Below are 13794 nucleotides of genomic sequence, written 5' to 3' on the forward strand. Positions count from 1 at the left end.
TATCAACATACACTACTATGTCATTTAACCAATATTTGGAATTGGCAGTGGACTCCCTGTGCAAGGGCCATGTGCGGAAAAGCTCTCATGATACAGCATACTCATAAACTTGACTGTTCAAGTCAGCAAAATGAAAATGTTTACACGTCAATTCATACAGCAAATTAAAAGATTTTCACTAGAGCAGGATGAATTACACTCTAGCATAAAACAAGTGAAGCAAAACCTTAAAAATGGACCAAAATCCCATCGACAGAGGATTTATGAACAGGATGGGGAGGACATGCTGGCAGTTCTGAATAAGGGTAATTCTAGAGGCTTTTGGGCTCTGATTAATGGTCTGCAAATGAGCCAAACGGTAGCCCAAACTCTTCTGGACGCTGATATTGCGGAAAATAGATGAATGGTGTATTGCAAAAAATGTACTTCAGATGTTCCAAACTGGTTTTAGGAAATGTATTGGTACAGATTGTGGGGATTTCTTAACGACCTGTATTCAAATTTTGGCATGGTGTGGGGATGCCTTACCAGTATACACTGCCTCTACGGATCTATCTGTGGCCTTTTATCTGGTCGATTGGGCAATCTTGTGGGCCAAAATAGATAGCCTAGGCTTTCCTAAAGGCTTGTTGAGCATATATTCGTTCATCTACATGAAGGTACGTCGGTATATGTTTGATTAAATAATGAAGGAGTGCTGTCGAAGCAAATTCCAACCTGTAATGGTCTGAGACAGGGGTGCATTTTGGCCCCCTATCTCTTTAACTTGTTTCACAGCGAATCAGGTGAGTGCTGCAGCTGAAGAAGACCCTACTGGGCCTTTGATATTCTTTGAGAGATTTCTGTGCCCCCCAGCCCGGTTGTGCTCCGTCTCCGTCCCATCACTCCCTCACATCTGCATACCCATTTCTGTTCCCTCCTGCCTCTCAGCACACCCACCTCCCCTGATTGTTTTCATTGAAACATTAAGAAGCCAGGATTCCCTGATCAGTTTGTAACGTGCTGAATGTGTTTATAAACTGTATATCTGACGTTGGCAGTGGTTTTATTTGGGGTGAATTCAGTGTGCCAATGTCAGATATACAGTTTCTAAACACGCGCGGTGCATTGCAAAACTCATCAGGGAATCCTGGCTTCTTAATGTTTTAATGAAACATTAAGAAGCCAGGATTCCCTGATCAGTTTGCAACGTGCCGCACGTGTTTATAAACTGTATCTGACATTGGCAGTGGCACACTTTCATGATTTGAAAAACCTGAGGCCCTGCCAGTGTCGCCCTCATGTTTTTCAATTCATTAAAGTATGCCCCTGCCCCTGCCAAAGAGGAACATCACATTTCGGAAACGGCTCTTTGTTCGTTCCTTACTGATGGGCAGCCAGGGCTCACATTTAAGCTCCAAGCATTGGCCAACACGGGCTTGCAAGGCCGCACAAAAAAATACAGAGGTCATTCACCCATACAGCAGAGGATCAAGGGTGCAAAATAGGAGCCGGTATATATTGATATGTACATGCAGTTTCTATACAAAGGCCACAACGCCGTTTAATATATTATGTATTGCCTGTTTTAAGGAGAAGGGCGTGACGATTATGTTTGCTGCTTACACTATACTAGTGCCTCAAAACTGTCAGGTTACTTTGAGATTGTTTCTAGTTTATTTCCTTATAGTTGGATCACGCTGACTGCACCTGATAGGTTTCTCTGCAAAAAAACATTACAAATTCTATGTATCTATAACTGCTTCCCAAAATGAGACCCGTTCCCCCAGCTTGAGGTGACATCTATTGCTGTGACACTTTGTCCTTCTTCACAGTCATTCAACATGCTTAGCATACATGGAGCAACAAGAAACTCTGTTAGAACATTTACGATTGAGGCCTTTTGTTATAGTATACACTACCAACTGAGTCACTTCTAGGGGATCCCAAGTAAACATATATAGAAAATAATGCACAGTGGGGGGGGGTTACACAATTCGCCCAGGATCATTCAATCTGGCGAAGACTGGATTTTCTCCAAGATGTCCATGTACGCCAGGCCTGGCTTGCAAAGTGCAGACACTTCCTGAGATAACAGCCTGATCTGGCGAATCTAGCGAAGACTGGATTTTCTCCAAGATGTCCCTGTACGCAAGGCCTGGCTTGCAAAGTGCAGGCACTGCCTGAGATAAGAGCCTGACATTGTATACGAAATCCTCATGAAACCATATAAAGTAAAATGAGGATGAGCCAATCGCAAGAAGGGCCACTACGTGCGAAGTGTGCTCTTTTTACATAGTAATGTCTAAGGTAGGCAAGGGAAAACATTTGATGTATACTCTAATATCAGTAGGCCTCACTTAAGGCACACCCCTCCACTTCTTCCCACCAACTCACACCTGCTTGAAGTTTGAATGGTATGACACCTAAAGCTTGGTCTCTGACATGAGGGCTACCTGCATTTCGCTAGTTCAAACTCAGCAGCAGGGCCCACTTAACCTTTCATAAATTCACTGCTGTTCAAATGAGGGTAATAATACCTGTTATTACATTGTATAGAAGCTGAAAGCATCTAGCATGAAGCGCTATGACCAAAGTGTTATTATATTACATAAAGCAAACTATTACCAGCACAGACCTGAACTCTGTCCCTGCCCAAAATAAACCATTTGTTAGTGCCTATCCTGCGCATCTCTTAAAAGAAATCAATCGCTATTCTTCCTTAGGTCTTGGCTAAGCTTCACCCTGTTTTATTCAGCCTGGCTGTTTCTGTCAGCATACTTCAGTGGTCGCAGTGCAATCAGATTTTGGGGGTAGAGCCTCGGCAGTACATGGATTTAGTGACTTCTGTGGGAGAGATGGGAACAAGAACGGAGTGCAGATGAACTATAGAGATGGTTTGCAGCACTGGGTGACCATTGTGTGCAGGGGAGAGAGGGGTGCAGGAAAGACCAGAACACAGGTAGAGTGGTGTAGGGCAGAAATGGCATAGGAGGTGCTTTGTGTTTTGCAAATGAGTGAGAAGTACAGACAAGTGAGAAAGTGTAGAGGGCAGTTTGTCAGAGGTGTGACTTGGTGTGGGGTACAGGGAAGGGACTTGGGAGAAAAAGGTGTACAGCAGACGAGAATTTAGAGTAGTGGAGAATACAGAGGGGAGATTTCTACAAGGAAGAATGGTGTCTCGCCTCATGTTCCCAGATAAAGGGTGAAGTCACTAATGCGTCTTCTTCTAACGCTTGATTCGTGCTCACGAGGCCTGCACAAATACGATTAGAAGTCGTTTGTTGAAATAATTGTAGATATATACACTACACCATATCTGTCTGTGCATTGTTTGGGCCTGATAATACACAAAGTGGCCCCCCTCTCCCAGGTGCAGGCCGGCATGGGGAGGATTTATTAGAGGGAACGTGGGCTCAGCTCGGGCTTGGTGCTCTCCCACTGCCCCAGTGTCATCTGCAATCCTGTTTGGTTCTTCTCCAGGAAGAGACAGCCACAGCAGGCTGTTCCTGCATCAACTCACTTTTCACTCAATCCTACCTGCAGCCTAGGTCTGAAGTCAGGACTAACCTTAAATGAGGTATATATTCACCTCTGACATGTCCTGTAGTGGGAGCTGGTTCCAGGGTGCGTCACATCTTGCCTTGCGACACAGCATCATGTTATTTGGGCTATCTTGGCAACTTTCATAAATTGTTGGTGGATGGATGCCACGCGGGACACAGGCTCATTTTACACCTTAACCTATTCCTTTATAAAAAACACTAGAATGATCTATAAAGTGCACATAAAGTGCCAGTTGTGGTTTATATAAAACCACTGATTTAGGGATGTTTACTTCAAAGCCCTGTGTAGTTAATAACTTAATTGGAGCTGGGACATACTACTGGTGTAATACAAATGTCTTATACACGGATGCCTTCATACACTCCTTTTCTCCTTAATTGTTCATTGCACTTGCACTATCTGAAATGTCGTCAGGCTGATTATGATAGTTATTCTTCACATTCTTAATTGTTTCAAGGACCTGTAAGAATGTAACTGTATTCCTCCCATGCTCCCTCCCCCCCTTGAAGTGCTTTGAAACACATTGTGCATAGGCGCTATACAAATAAACAATCAATCAATCAAAAATCAATCAATCACTCTATTAGCACTATGCATTTCCTTCACTGAAGCCCTGCTAAAAACCAGCAATGGCAAGTGTTTGCTTGACTATACGTATTGGGCATTTGCCAGGCACTGCTATTAAATGTTCAGGTACTTGCACCATTTGCAGCTGCTACCATCAGTGGGTACCTAATACCACTATGGCGGTGCTTGGCAAGGGCTTTTTCCATGCCTACATTATAGCCCAAATGGTTAGGGTTGCCAACGCTTGTTTTAAAATAGGGATGCAACTGCATTTTTGGTACACACCAGCAGCTGAATAATGAGTTGTAGACAAGTTTTAATAGAGGCCACCATAAGCCATCTGGATGACCCAAAAATAAATAAAGCAGAGCCTCGAGATTCAAAACAGCACTTGTTCCGCTATCCATGTAAATCCAGTGAATACCCTGGTGCCGAGGTATGATTGCAGCCCATACACTGCTGTAAAGGGGCACACTCATGTTCCATCATTGAGGGTTCAAGTGGAATAGGATAGGAAGGGTTGGCGAAACTCCATAAAGCATCTGCACTTAAAGCACAGGTGAGAGTATTATAAAGGATCGGTGTCAGTCGAAGAGTCTTTCGGCATTTGAGAAAGAAGATACTTCGTTCTGCCTCCTGGAATCTCTCAGAACTGTTGTCCTGTTTCTACTGCATCTGATTTCTACATTCAAATAGCCCACAAAGCCGCGGAGCGGGCCGCGGAGTCGGTCGCAGAGTCTTTCGGTCTTTAGGCTCTGCTGGCTCCGCGGCCCCACTCCGCGAGTCCATCGAGAAGAACTAACCCCACGAGCGTTTCATCAGCCCCTTGCCCTTACGTAGACATCATACACTACCGGAGCGCTCACCAACTACCACTCGATCTCTCACACAGTCCGCACGGACAGAGGTGTGCGAATACTTTCTAAACACAGAAAAGCACAACCTACCTTTTTCCTGCCTAGACCAGACGAGACATTGTGAGGAAGCCTCGCCACAGGACCTAGGAGCGCTCACCCTCCACACTCCCGGACCCCGCTCCTGACTCTGTGCTGCACAGCTGCAGAGAGAGCACTCGGCCCTGCGCGGTCACCGAGTGGTGCACCAGGAGGAGAGCCTCCTCTGAGTACCCTCTGAGAGTGAGCTTTGCTGTTTGCCGTCCTCCGGCGGCTGACTCCCCAGGCCTCCGTGGTTTATTATTAAACGACATAATTTTAATAAAAACTTTTTTTTATAAAAGATCTCTCTAAAGGTCCATCGCTGTGAGGATTTTATACTCTGAACTGCTTTTCTTTTTTTAATTTTCTTTGGTTTTCTTTTCTTCTTTTCTCTTGATGTATACAGTGATGATATATGTAATTTAATATGTACTGCAATTTTAATTTTGTGAAAAGTCAAGTTCTTTGACTAAAACACAACAAATAAATAAAAAAACAAAGCCCCCAAGGTGTCCCCTGTCCCCCTCAGATTTTATGGGTCTCAAACGCCTCTGCCTGTTTCATATCTAGAAAGTGCCCCCTGAGATAGCACTGTGATTTGCTTGCCTACGCTGCACAATTAGAATTGCTCTTGCTGGTCCAATTCAAAAGTAGAAAATGCCCACTGAGATAGTTCTGTAATCTATTCTGTCTGTCCCTCACTCATGTTAGCCTGATTCGCATCTAGAAAGCGCCCACTGAGATAATACTGTGATTTATTTGTGCTGCACACTTTTAAATCGCTCATGTTAGCCTGATACGCATCTAGAAAGTCCCCTCTGATATAGTTCTGTAATTTATTTGACTATCCCGCTCACTTGGAACTTGTTCTTGTTAGCCTGATTCACATCTAGAAAGTGCCCACTGAGATAGTACTGTGATTTACTTGCCTGCACTGCACACCTGGAATTGCTCTTGCTTGTCAGTTTCACTTCTGGAAGGTGCCCACAGAGATAGTACTGTGATTTACTTACCTGTGCCGCACACCTAGAAATTGCTCTTGTTAGATTGATTCACACCTAGAGGGTGCACACTGTGATAGTACTGTGATTTACCTACCTGTGCTGCTCACTTAGAATGTGTCCTGCTAACATTGATTCAAATCTAGAATGTGCCCACAGAGATGGTACTGTGAGTTATTTGCCTGTCCCACTTTATTAGGAATTGTTCTTGTTAAATTAGAACGCTACATTGATTCTCTTTTTGAAAGTGCCCCCTGAGATAGCACTGTGATTTACTTGGCTAGGCTGCACAATTAGAATTGCTCTTGCTGGTCCAATTCACAATATAAAGTGCCGTCTGAGATAGTACTGTGATTTACTTGCCCATGTTTTAAGTGCCGCTACTGCATCTAGACTTCCATCCTACTGTTACCCTCCTTGGCCCTCTCCCACTGCCCTGGTGTCCAGAATCTTGACGCAAGTTGTACATCTAGAGCCACCACATCCAATGTTACTAGTACATCAATCTCTAGGTGCTGCCCTTGACCTCCCCCCGGGATGGAGATCCCAGCTCATCATATACCCCCTCTCTGACCCGTCCTCGTCTCTAGCATTCATGCACCATACACCATCCTCCCCCTTAACATCAAAACACTCGGACGCCGCCCGCCCACTCTCCTACCATCATCCCCAGTCCAACTCTAAGATCAGAGGAGCACTCTGGCACGCCAAACACCTGCCTCGTCAAGCACTCATCCCCCATTCCCCAACCCACCCTAACACATTGACTTCCACTCTCCCTCTGACATCTATTGAGAACATCCTGATACCCCCTGCCGATTCACCACGCCCATTATCAAACTCCCAAGCCAGGAGAGCCCTCTTGCACTCCAAACAGTGTAAATTCACCTCCTCTTCCACACCATCCTTGTGCCCTCTGAGGAACTCCCCTCCCTCTCAACCTACCTCGCATGCCGCCCTCTGCCTCCCGCTTAACCCCTACTCGACCCCTGCCAACAAACCCCCCTTCATATCTCTTCCCTTCTCTAAAAGTAGCTTGTCTCACTCTTGCCAGAACAGTAGCCTCTTCTCCCTCCCCCTCTGATCCCCCTCACCCTCTCTCACACCCCTATGGCACCCACAAAATGCAGAAAATGTGACTGGTCTTCTCCCTCGACCCTCCACTCCTCACCACTTCTACTTCAGCCCAAACTCCCATCCTCTCCCTCCCCTACCCCCAAACACTCCCTATCCCCTCTCCCAGCTTCCACCCCATTTCTCTTGACTTCTCACCCTGCACACCTAAACCCCCAGGCCCCTCCAGAATAATTCTAATATCAACCCGCCTAAACCCCCACTCCCCAAATGATCCATTCACCACCGTCTCAACTGCCCTCGTCTCTCACATACCTACCTTCGCCCGCCTACTCTTCTCGCCCCCATCAAGGTAAGCCTCTTACCCGACACTCCACAGGCACAAGGCCACAGGTACCCAGCTCCTCCCGTACCCCTCCTCAACTGGTCTCAACCACCCTGAATGTTCCTACCACACCCACCACCCCAACGGGCACCCATATCCGCCAAGCTCCCACTGCGATGAGAATCATGAAAACCACCTCCCCTCACAAAGTCACATGCATCCTTTTTAATGCCCGCTCCGTCGCAAGAAACAGACACAACATATATGACCTCCTATCCTCTGACAAGCCCGACCTAATTTTATTACTGAAACCTGGTTCTCCGACAACTTTGGGGGGAAGCCTATGAAGCCTTCCCCCCGGGCTACTCGCTTATCGCCCACAATAGACTCTCCAGAGGTGCAGAGTGGCAGTCCTCTTCAATCCTCATTTCTCTGTGTCACTCGTCGAATCCCAGACATGCATCGCCTCCTGTGAAGCCCTTCTAGTAAAACTCTCGCTACCACCGACTTTCACCCACAGCTTCCTACTCATCTACAGACCCCTGCATATGACAGACATTTCCCCAACAACCTCTGTGACCCAATAGCTACCATTCAAGTAAATCACCCTTCTCTTACACTCCTGGGAGACTTCAATATCTAGTTCGATATCCCCAACAACCCCATGAATCATCCGCTGGTTGACAGTCTTGATGCTGTCAACCACTCCCTTCATACCACTGGTCCAACCCACTCAGTCACGGGAGGATAGCTCAGCGGCAACGTGCTCGCCTTGGAAGCAAGACGACATGGAGCCACACTAGTTCGATCCCCGGGTCTGCGCTTAGAAAACTTAGGGTATTAAGCGCTTTATAAATAAACGATCATATCAAATCACACCCTTGATGCAATTCTCAGCTCCCATGGCTGGGTTTACATATCCCGTCCCAAACCACTCATCTGACCGACCACTATGCCATTTCTTTCTCTATCCAGACCCCTGACCCTCCTCCTACAGCTCCCCTGCCCTCACCCATGATCTCAAATGCTGGAACAAAGTCGAGATCTTTCCCAAGCCTTACTTCTTCATCCCCCTGCAACACTTCCCCCCAACAAACCCTTAACTATCAATTCCCTCGACTCCTGGCTCAATGACTCACTAATTCCTCTCACCCCATCACTCCTCGCAGCCCCACGCAAAGGACCGTCCCCCAAATGGTTCATGCCCCACCTGAGGAATTCCAAAAAACAAAATGACTCTCTTAAACGCAAATGGCGAGCATCTAAAACTGATCTCAGCAGATCCATGTTCGCCCTGCACCACCATAACTACAAATCTAAAATCTGAAAGGCCAAAAAAGCCTATTACAATAAACAAATTCTCACCTGTAGCAACTGCAGCAAAGAAGTCCACACGATCATATGAGAATTTGTGAAACCCACATGCACCTCTACCCAATCCACCCCCACACAATCACTCTGCTACTCCCTCTCCCTACATTTCTACAACACTGCACTTGACAGGACGGCAACCCTTAACACCAAACTGTCCTTCCTCTTGAGTGGAAGGAGGGGGCATTTTGGACCCCCCTCCCCTATTCCTACACTTCCTGGATAGGTCCAGTCACGGCTGCTTTTGGTGCAGGGAGCACTTGTGCAGAAATATCTTTAGGAAATGTGAACCCTTTTGTGCGGGAATATCTTTAAGAACTATGACCCCCTTGTGTACTGTGGGATGTTTCAACCCACTAGTCCAGGCCCCGCAACATTCCTGTGCATTGCTTGCATCAGGAACATCAGAATGGCCGCCGGAAAGCATGCTGCTCGCTAAAAATCATCCAACACAGGAGACCGCTGCCAAAACCCATCATTTGGCTGCCTACAAAGCAAGGCTGATTGCAAAAGAAACACAGAGCTGTGTGAAAATCTGTTTTTCTTGGTTGTCAAATTTGCAAAAATCCTGGCTAACAAACCACCCAAAAGACCCAACCTCCTTGTTGGGTGTTAAACATCATTCTACTTCAAGAATCCACATAAATACAATGTCCACAGAAGTACACTTATCAGAAGAAAATCCACATTGAAGATTGCTTGCTTGGAGAAATATGTCAAAAATGGGTGCAATACCATTACTCACCTCTGTCAGAAGCTGGCGATTTCTAAAACCTGTCATGTGTAAAGTTGGACATTGAACTCAAAGTATGCCAAAGAAAGACTTGCTATCAGAAGCCTAAGAGGTGGAGACAATTCAAAACTATATTTTAAAAAGGGCTTGAATTAAGAATTGGTTGATGTATTTGTTAAAAAGGTAATTTATATTTTAGGACAAGACAATTTCAGACATTGTGTTTAAAGGTTAAAGTTTCCCACACTGAGCTTCAGACATTCCACACCCTTTTACCCAACAAAGGAATCTTCCCCCTGCTCTCTGCTTAGAAACTGGCAGGCTGGTGTGAACGGAACTGGGAGGGGCACTCTGGCATGTTGCTCTGAGTGTAGACAAAGGACTCCTTTGAGCTGAATGAAAATGCTAATTCGGGTGTGACTGACATCAACTGCCCTGGCAGGTTGAAGCCATGTGACTCTCTGACTCAGCCAAGCTTTGGAGGCGGGCCAGACTTAAAATGTGGATTTGAAAATGAAGTAACTGCTTGTTTTGGGAAAAGACTTATAAAATATTGTGCCAAACTGACAAAAATATGAAACTTAGAGATTATTAAAATGAAAAATTCACTCACAGTTTAAAACTAATCTGGAATCTGTGTGACATTCAGAGACTGAACAATGACATTTTTAATATTGTAGCTATTGTGATTATGCTAGGAACATGAAAAACTACAGGAATATGCCCAGAGGGTATGTGCATGTATGTATACAAAATGGTACAGATCCGAAAATGTGTAACCAACCAAAAGCGCAAAAAATTGACATTTATGAACCAAAACTCGTAGGAAGATAAGATTTTGACAGAAACATACCTTAGTCAATCTGTCATGTAATTATGTATTATTAACAAGTTGTGCACATTGAAAATATGTTTTTTGGGAAAAATTTATTTTCTGGGTAAAAGCAAAGGGGAGGTTCTTCCCTAGATTGTAAATGGCAGCATCACTCTGACACATCATGACACATCATTAGACACTGTTCCTTTCTCAAATCAGTGGACAGGGAATTCTCTGACCTATCAGATCCTTAGAGGGTTGGACATAGACAATCAGCCTCCCCTCCCACTTTGGAAAATGGATAACTAGGGACTGCTGAGGACAGGCAAAAAGACACACATTCACTCATCAAATGATCCGCTGGCGAAGCACCCTGCAGGAAGATCCAGACTCCAGAACCTAGAACCAGACCTAGAACCAGACTCCAGAACCCTGAAGCATAGGCCTAACCCAAAAAGCTGAACCCTTTTCAGAAGGCCTTTAAAATCTTGTAACCTGATTTAAGGCCTAAACTTCCACGGGGCCTAACCAATTCAACAGCCTGGCTGTGCTGTGTTGGCTACCTCTGGCCAAGAACCTGTGCTAGAACCCAAGATCCAGACCAGTCCAGCAGGGCTGTAACCCAGAACCCATCAGATCCAGTCCAAGAGGCCATGCAGACCAGAGTGCCTTGCTGAGAGCAGAACCCAGCACCTGAGACCTGTCCGGTGGCGAGCGAATCCCAGCCAAACCCTTGACTAGATCTTTGACGGGCCCATTCCATTCCAAAGCCATAGTTGTAAGTATTTAGCGTAGAACTGTCCATAGTCATCTCTTAGTATTAAGTAATCCCATCCAACTCGTTCCAATATATCCATAACTGCATTATTGAATCTCTTTTGCCTATCCTAAATCTTTCTCTCCTCCACATAATCCTGTGATAATTGTAGTGATAAGCATCTTGGCGCTAATATATAATTTCTGGAGAAAGGCAATCATCTCAGCCAGATTGAAACCATCCGGAGGTGCCTCTGGATAGGTGGCTGTGCTGTCTGGGTAGTTTGCGGCTCCATAGACTCCCTAGTGTTAAGAAATCTTCAACAGCGCATCTTTCATTTTCAAATCTTGACTCTGATTCTGAAAAATCTACCTTCACAAAAACCTCTGTAACGTTTGAACCGTACGTCCTAGAAACGATATGTAAATGTCATTTTGAAGCTAACATCCTCAGCTTTCAAACAAACCCAAACGACATTCCCATTCGTTATAGTTTTTCCGTAATCGCGTTTCTAGCACGCAGAAAAGTTGCCGCAATTTCGTATTTGGCTCAATTTCACTCCATGTAAAAACAGCTATTTCTTGCTTCCAACTTCTGAATTTCGTTTTCCATCTGCTAACCATTCAATAATCATTGCTAGTATTGACCGAATCCAAAACAACTCTCACTAGTTCTGAATTCTAATTTAGCGAATTAAAGTCATTTTAGCATTTTTCTCATTCAATTCAAACCACATTTAAAAGCATTTGACCTGGTTAAAATCAGCCCTTTTTCTCCAAACTTGCTGAGGTGGGGATCGGGATTGAAATTGCAATTGTTGATTGTTATTCCTGATAGCTGTGTGCCCTCATTCCATCTCTTCATATTGCATATTGGGGGGAGTGAGTAATAACAGGGGGAAATAGTGATTACATTGTCTTTGGTTGAATTCATATAAAGTTTTATTTCTGTGTTGCATTCTTTCCTATCATTCTATTTTCTTGAACCCATACAAAGTATTCTCTTCTACATTATTCTTAATAATTGATTAAAGAGATTGTTGATATTGTAATATTACCCATTGCTGATCATTATTCATATTCATAAGTGTGATATTCAGATATTAGTCATATTCATAAAAGTTTAATCTATATATTGTTAAATTCTTCAAATTAATCTTTTAATTTGCAAAAGAAACCTACTTCTTGCCTCGGTGAGGCCGGGGGGATTCAAAGAGAGGGGCGTTATATAAGGGTACATCATCCAGAATTAAAAGAACTTCTGACATAAAAATATATAAATAAGGGTTTCCATTGGGCATCCCATACTAGGCATTGACTAAGTTGAAGTGCTGGATTGAAATCACTTACAGTACACCCTTTATAACAAAACCAGAGGTGAATATGACTCCATTTTGCAAGTCATTGACTCCATTTTGCAATGTTAAAACAGCCATGAAGGTTTCACTCCAGCCTGCAGCTCTCCCCATTAGGTGCGCACAGCGAGCAAGTTCCTCCCACCACCTCCTCCCCTGTGCCGTCTCCACGACTGCCCGGTTCCCAAGGGAAGGCTGGCTGAGAGAATGCAACAATATCCACACTGTATCTTATGTCTTCTGTCTCCCTTCACTGACTTAGATGTAGCCCAGAGCAGGGGCCAGAGCAAGAGCTATCTGTCTCTATAAACCTGCCCCACACCCCACAGACCCTGGCCACAAAAACATAATCCCAGTGCCCTCTAGGGCAGAATCATCAGTTAGAAGGGCCCTTAAGCCTGTGAGCCTATTTTCCCTTCGATATAGATAAAAGTAAGCACATTTTTTCTTCCTATGCAAAATCGTACAAACCAAATGATAGGCTAAGGAGGCCTATGAGTGAACAATATAAATACATATATGTGTGTAACTAGAAGTTCCTATGCTAACCTGCTATGATGAAAGTAAAATGCATGCCAACCTATGGTTCTGAAATGCTCATAACAATAGTTGCAACATTACAATGTTTAACCAAATATAAATCTGTACACACTAGCACCACGCTACCTCACTTTTGATAAGGCTGAATGTAAATACATGTATAGTGTCATATAAGTATAATGCAGAAGTTAATCACTTCTAGCTAGCTGCGCTCCCAGTTAAAGACATCCCCATAGACCCCTAGCTGTGACCTGCACGTTTATGAATAAGTGAGTTTTGAGTCAAAGATATGTTTTATTTCTTAATTACCCCTTGATGGATCCTTTGTTTCCTTTTTTGTTATAATGAGAGTGCCTAGTTAAATGAAGATAAAACATGTTCTAAACCCGTGTGATTTAAGTGTAAAACAGCCAGCCACATGCTAAGAGCCGCATGTTAAATTGTGTTCTAAAAGACCGCGAGCTATTGTATGATATGCAACTAGACAACAAAGGGGTCTTGATTCCCTCCAAGTTCATCTGGGTGTCTGGGTGAAAAAGGGAATTGTTTACTTGTTCAGCAACCGAGGGTCATTCGGCCGATGTTCGTTGGGAACTGGCAAGAGGTTGAAACTTGGAAAATGCATCACACAGTTGCAGGTGGCTTAAAACTGAAAGTCATCCACACTGTGAGACAGAAGGGGTCATTACGACCCTGGCGGTAGCCGTGCCAGTAAATACTGGCATAGCTGCTGCTGGAATCAAGAATTTTCCAGTGCCCGGGAATTTGCAATTA

This window comes from Ambystoma mexicanum, chromosome 4p (assembly GCF_040938575.1).
Source record: "Ambystoma mexicanum isolate Mex_15411 chromosome 4p, UKY_AmexF1_1, whole genome shotgun sequence".
NCBI lineage: Eukaryota > Metazoa > Chordata > Amphibia > Caudata > Ambystomatidae > Ambystoma > Ambystoma mexicanum.